The sequence below is a fragment of the Tachysurus fulvidraco genome, chromosome 17 (assembly GCF_022655615.1).
Source record: "Tachysurus fulvidraco isolate hzauxx_2018 chromosome 17, HZAU_PFXX_2.0, whole genome shotgun sequence".
Taxonomy (NCBI): Eukaryota; Metazoa; Chordata; class Actinopteri; order Siluriformes; family Bagridae; genus Tachysurus; species Tachysurus fulvidraco.
Window position 1 is genome coordinate 1,453,417 of NC_062534.1, and position 7,500 is coordinate 1,460,916.

The 7,500-nt window shown below is 37.4% G+C and overlaps 1 protein-coding gene across 1 annotated transcript in view; it reads left to right on the top strand.

The window, feature by feature from the left end:
* The window catches only part of lingo2 (leucine rich repeat and Ig domain containing 2), a 259,340-nt gene that overhangs the window by 168,097 nt on the left and 83,743 nt on the right, over positions 1–7,500 (top strand). The window contains exon 4 of the mRNA XM_027162278.2: positions 2,383–2,469. The gene's annotated coding sequence lies outside the window, so the exon portion shown is untranslated. The remainder of the gene's footprint in view (positions 1–2,382; positions 2,470–7,500) is intronic.

Sequence of the window (7,500 nt, forward strand, 5' to 3'; positions counted from 1 at the left end):
AGTATGGGGGGATCTAAGTGATGGGATCTTATTGAGGTGATTCATAATGAGAGATTCAGTATGGGGGGATCTAAGTGATGGGATCTTATTGAGGTGATCTTACTGAGGTGATTCATAATGAGAGATTCAGTATGGGGGGATCTTGGTGATGGGATCTTATCGAGGTGATCTTACTGAGGTGATTCATAATGAGAGATTCATTATGGGGGGATCTTGGTGATGGGATCTTATTGAGGTGATTCATAATGAGAGATTCATTATGGGGGGATCTTGGTGATGGGATCTTATTGAGGTGATCTTACTGAGGTGATTTATAATGAGAGATTCAGTATGGGGGGATCTTGGTGATGGGATCTTATTGAGGTGATTCATAATGAGAGATTCATTATGGGGGGATCTTGGTGACGGGATCTTATTGAGGTGATCTTACTGAGGTGATTCATAATGAGAGATTCATTATGGGGGATCTTGGTGATGGGATCTTATTGAGGTGATCTTACTGAGGTGATTCATAATGAGAGATTCATTATGGGGGGATCTTGGTGATGGGATCTTATTGAGGTGATCTTACTGAGGTGATTCATAATGAGAGATTCATTATGGGGGATCTTGGTGATGGGATCTTATTGAGGTGATCTTACTGAGGTGATTCATAATGAGAGATTCATTATGGCGGGGATCTTGGTAATGGGATCTTATTGACGTGATCTTACTGAGGTGATTCATAATGAGAGATTCAGTATGGGGGGATCTTGGTGATGCGATCTTATTGAGGTGAACTTACTGAGGTGATTCATAATGAGAGATTCATTATGGGGGATCTTAGTGATGGGATCTTATTGAGGTGATTCATAATGAGAGATTCACATTGTGAGGATCTTAATGAGAATGTTTTAACAGGTAGATCTTAAAAATGTGATATTAATGATGGTTTCTTAAAAAGGATCATCTCAGTAAGATCACATCAATAAGATCCCATCACTAAGATGCCCCCATAATGAATCTCTCATTATGAATTTGTACACACAGTAGAGGATCTTAATAAGGATTTCAGGATTGTATTTTAACAAGTAAATAAGTGATGAGATCTTTATGATGCAGCTTGAACATGTGGATCTAAATGAGTTGATCTGAATGAGGGGATCTAGTCAAGGGGGTCTTAATGATGGAACGTAAACAAGTGGCTTTTAATGAGAGGATCTTAATGCAGGGATCTAAACGAGATGCTTTTAATTATGGAACTTGAACAATTGTCTCTTAATGACAGGATCTTAATGACCGGAGTTTAATGACGGGATCTTAATGATTCGAGTTTATGGGGGACTAAAACAAGCCAAGCTCTATAAGAAGACCTTAATGGGGGATTTCAACGAGTAACAAGAGCTCTAAACGAGGAGGTCTTATCCAAGGGATCTCAGTGATTAGGGATTAACATAGGGATCATTACAGGAGATATGAATGAAGGGATCCTTACTAGAGGATTTTAACGAACGGGTTAATTAGAAATGAAAGCGGATCTTAACAGCAGGATCAGTGGGATCCGTGTTAAACCGGAGGACACGTATTGCCTTTGAAGGCTACAAGTAGAACTCAGCGTCAAGGCTCATTTTACACGTGTCCAAAAGACAAACTTTCTTTTCCTGTTTTATTTCAAGTGATCCATTTTTTGCTGTCTGGTTCGTCCTGGGCAGCTTTCATTTAAATTAGTAATTCAGAGCTAGCGTTTGCATAATGCTCCATGTCTCTGTCCTCCGTCTTCTACTGGCCCACTCACAGAGCCTCATTAGTGCCTTTCTTCTCAGACGTACCGAGGGCAAGAGAGTGAGAAAAAAAATGTGATTTATTCAGGATAGATAGATAGATAGATATCACACACACACACACACACACACACACACACTCTCTCTCTCTCTCTCTCTCTCTCTCTCTCTGACTGTAGGCTTTGGAAGTCACCGTGTTTGTCCTCTGGATAATAATTTAATAAAGAGACCTGGTTTTATCTTTAAATTATTGCAGATGAAATTTTCACAAACAAACAAAGACAAAAATAAATAGACTTCAGTAATATTTTGCGTTATTGTGTTTTTTACTATAAATATTCATATGCAGTTTTTTTGTCGTGTTTTATTTTGGTTTCATAAAAAAACATGAACAAATGACTAAAAAATATAGTTCAGGATTAGAGCATTAACATGTTTCTTGTCTTAAACATTAATATAATAACATTAATGACACATTTTCTGTATTTAAAGCCACAAAAACGATGAAAAGCTCAATTCTGTTTATACATTTTTAAACCCAGACGTCCAAACTGAGTTTTTGTCCTTTCGCCCTCGGAGCCTTCGCTGTTCACTTTATATTTACAGAAGGTTTCTTTTTCAGATTTAAAAACTGACCGTGAGGAAGATCAAGATTATTACTGAGCAGGAAACTACGTCATGGCTGAAAGGAAAACCGTTTCTCTATGTGGTGAGTCTGAGAAAATCTAACTCTATAAACACATCTGTTATAACCAACATGTTTTATAACCTCTATACACTCCACTCACTCTCTCTATAATCTCTATACACACTCTATACACTCTCTATAATCTCTATAAACTCCACACACTCTATATAATCTCTATACACTCTCTATACACTCCACTCACTCTCTCTATAATCTCTATACACTCTCTATACACTCTCTATAATCTCTATAAACTCCACACACTCTCTATAATCTCTATACACTCTCTATACACTCCACTCACTCTCTCTATAATCTCTATACACTCTCTATACACTCCACTCACTCTCTCTATAATCTCTATACACTCTCTATACACTCTCTATAATCTCTATACACTCCACACACTCTATATAATCTCTATACACTCTCTATAAACTCCACACACTCTCTATAAACTCTATACACTATCTATACACTCCACACACACTCTATAAACTCTATACACTCTCTATACACTCCACACTCTCTCTATTAACTCTATACACTCTCTATACACTCCACACACTCTCTATAATCTCTATACACTCTCTATACACTCCACACACTCTCTATAATCTCTATATACCCTCTATACACTCCATACACACTCTATAAATTCTATACACTCTATATACACTCTATACTCTCTCTATAAACTCTATACACTCTCTATACACTCTATACTCTTTCTATAAATTCTATACACTCTCTATACACTCTATACTCTCTATATACACTCTATACACTCTCTATACACTCCACACTCTCTCTATAAACTCTATACACTCTCTATAAACTCCACACACTCTCTATAAACTCTATACACTCCACACACTCTCTATAAACTCTATACACTCCACACACTCTCTATAAACTCTATACACTCCACACACTATCTATAAACTTTATACACTCCACACACTCTCTATACACTCTATACACTCCACACACTATCTATAAACTCCATACACTCCACACACTCTCTATACACTCTATACACTCCACACACTATCTATAAACTCTATACACTCCACACACTCTCTATACACTCCATACACTCCACACACTATCTATAACTCTATACACCCCACGCACTCTGTAAACTCTACACACCCCACACACTCTGTAAACTCTATACACTCCACACACTATCTATAAACTCTATACAGTCCAAACACTATCTATAAACTCTATACAGTCCACACACTCTCTATAAACTCTATACACCCCACACACTCTGTAAACTCTATACACCCCACACACTCTGTAATCTCTATACACTCCACACACTCTCTATAAACTCTATACACCCCACAATACACTTTATAAGCTCTACACTCCACACACTCTATAAATTTGATGTATTCTAAACATCAGTAAACTTTATGCACTCTACACATTATAGATTCTGCACATGCTATAAACTCTATACACTTTACAAACTGTACACACTCTATACACTCAACACAATCGTTATATATAGTATCGTTACATGATCTCTACATGCTAAATAGGAATTAATAATTGAATACAACAAGCTGTGTTTTGTGTCTCAACCTTTAAGACAGAGAATAATAAGAGGCTGGTAAGGGAAGGAGTTTTTCTAGCTGCTGTAACATAAGTGAGAACAGGAAGTAACCTGAACTGCGGCCCTCCAACAGCATTAAGCTAACTATAGAATGAATAGATATCTAGGGAGATACGGTTATAAGAAAATAACTAACGTCTGGGTGGTAATAGGAAGTGAGAAACTGAAGTCCTCGGAGGTCAGGTCATGCTGTTTACAGTAGAACATGTTTTCATAGTTCTAGATTTTATGACTCATTTCTCTGGGAATGTTAATATCAGGGCTCTGGAGTTACAATGGATTGCATCAGAGATGGAAACGATCTGAGAACTGAGATTCCCCCCCGCCCCCTCCTCCCCTCCCTCTAATCCACACACACACACACACACACACACACACACACACACACACACACACACACATTAGATGAGATATACAGTAACTCGTTCAAAGTGCAAGCTTACGCAGATTTCTACAGCCACAGTAACACAATCGTTCCCCGTCTTTTAAACTAGCTAGCTATCTTCATCAGTGGGAAGAAACTTCACCTAATATATACTGACCTTTACGAAATTTCTTCACACACACTTTTCACCCTAAACATACGGAAGCACAGACAGCTCATAGCCAGTGAAAAAAAAAACACAGCCATTGTAAAATCTCTGAATTATTACTGTACGAGAGCGAGGCGCAATTAAATACGCTCAAAAAAATCCTACCATTTTAAAGAGGGGATAATGAAGTATATGTGACAGCGAAGATGTGTAGTCAATATTTTCCTGTGAGCTTCTCTTCTAACCGAGGTTTTATGTCTCGTATCTCGTGCTGGACCAAAGATTCCCTTTATAAATATCACATAAGTACAAAGCAAAGACGAAAAATATGAAATATTCAAATTTTCATGCCTGAGAGGTTTAAAGATACACACATAGTTCAAGATGCTGCTAATCTGTGGGTTTTTTTTTTTTTTTTTTTATCATGAAAGAATAATATCTCGGTTTTTATTAATGCTTCCCTCGAGCTCTCAGGCATGGTAAGCTTTCACAGTGAAGAAAGCTTATGTTAAATCCCTCACCTGCTTTTAATCTACTAAAACGTTGCAACACCTGCTCATGCCTTCGCTCGATTTATTTCATATCACACGATACAGTGGCTTTTTCACCGTAGGGTTTCGATATCTTATCTTTGATGGACAGGGTATTGAGAAAAGGCTGATATATTGTTCATCAGGTGGCATCACAGATTCCTTTTCTGGTGTCGGAGTTCCTAAGGTTCCCGTGCCACATGTCTATAAATCTGTGATTCGCAGCTGCTTTTCAACTGACAAAAGAAACGGTATTCAGGGCTACGAGCTTCTCCACCGTTTATAACTTTAGCATACGAGTCAGGAGTCCACGCTAATTCCCTGCCACCAGACTGGCTGCCTCTTTAGCATTTAGAACAGATTGCACAGTGTAATAAATGGCACTGAGACCTCAGTATTTCTGAGTTACTACAGTTTTATGGAGTAAGAACCGCTTCCTGGGAAAAGTTCCAAACTCTGAAATGACATGCAGCGGAAGCGGCGCTTTTATCTACAATCTTGTTCAAGGTGTTAAAGAAAAGACGTAGTTCGAGATAACAGGATGTTTGGAGCGGGTTCCTTTACCTAGCCAGGACTGCGTAGAGGTCAACCATGCTAATAAATTATACTTAATTAAGTGTGAGAAAGTAACTAAGTTTAACAAAACCGAATTTTAATAAACTAAAATATCCCCAAAATGATACTTAAGTATTAAGTGTTAGTTAATATTTTCCACCTCTGCTTTGAAACCGTCAGAACATCGGAAAACTACTCCGTAGAAAATAATAATAATAATAAGAGAGTTATTAGATGTCATAGTTTGTTAATGGAGTAGAATAATACAGACTGAGGGAAATAAGCTGAAGCTTGTGTAGCTTTTAATAAGAGGTTTAATAGAGCACACAGTGTTTGGTGATTTGCAACTGATTTGTTGAGATGCTAAGCTGTTTTCTGTTACGCTCAGGACATACGGTAGCTAGCTAGCTACATCGTCATCTAAACGCCGTAGATTAGCGACCGGCTTGGAAATCATTCACTTAGTCTAACGAATTTGTTTCATTTTAGAACAAAAATACACTACACAACACACTACATAAACACGATACAACACAAAATATACACAATACAACACACTACATAAACACGATACGACACAAAATATACACAATACAACACACTACATAAACACAATACGACACAAAATATACACAATACAACACACAACTCACTACATAAACACAATACAACACAAAATATACACAATACAACACACAACTCACTACATAAACACAATACAACACAAAATATACACAATACAACACACAACTCACTACATAAACACAATACAACACAAAATATACACAATACAACACACAACTCACTACATAAACACAATACAACACAAAACATACACAATACAACACACAACACACTACATAAACACAACACAACAAACTACATAAATACAACACAACAAACTACATAAACACAATACAACAAACTACATAAACACAATACAACACACAGCATACTACATAAACACAACACAACGCACTACATAAACACAACACAACACACTACATAAACACAACACAACAAACTACATAAACACAATAAAACACACAGCATAAACACAATACAACACACAACACACCACATAAACACAACACAACACACTACATAAACACAACACAACGCACTACATAAACACAACACAACACACTACATAAACACAACACAACATTCTACATAAACACAATAAAACACACTACATAAACACAATGCAACACACAACGCACCACATAAACACAATAAAACACACTACATAAACACAATAGAACACACAACAAACTACATAAACACAATAAAACACACAACATAAACACAATACAACACACAACACACCACATAAACACAATGCACTACATAAACAGAATACAATTCTCAGCGCAATGCAAAAACGGTAGCTAGTGTGTCGCTACATCATCATCTAAACGCCGTAGATTAGCGACCGGCTTGGAAAGCATTCACTTAGTCTAACGGATTTGTTTCATTTTAGAACAAAAATATGTCCGCCCTTGTCATTACCGTTCGGATGTGCAGCTGGTTGTGTTTCTCAGCACTTTTTGTGTTAAAAATGCCATGAATAAATGAATAGATATCTCCAGGTTCTGCAGAACAGCGAGAACCTGGTTGTCCTGCCTGCAGGGTGAATTACATCGTTGGCATATAGACGGTCATTAGCAAACATGATTAGCGCCGCATTACGTTTGACTCGGAGTGTAGCAGCGGATTTTCAAACCCACGCAGAGGTCAAGTCTGTAACTAGACAGTCAATGTGAAAGCCTAATTGTGGATGGAGGTGTGTAAGTAAATGTCA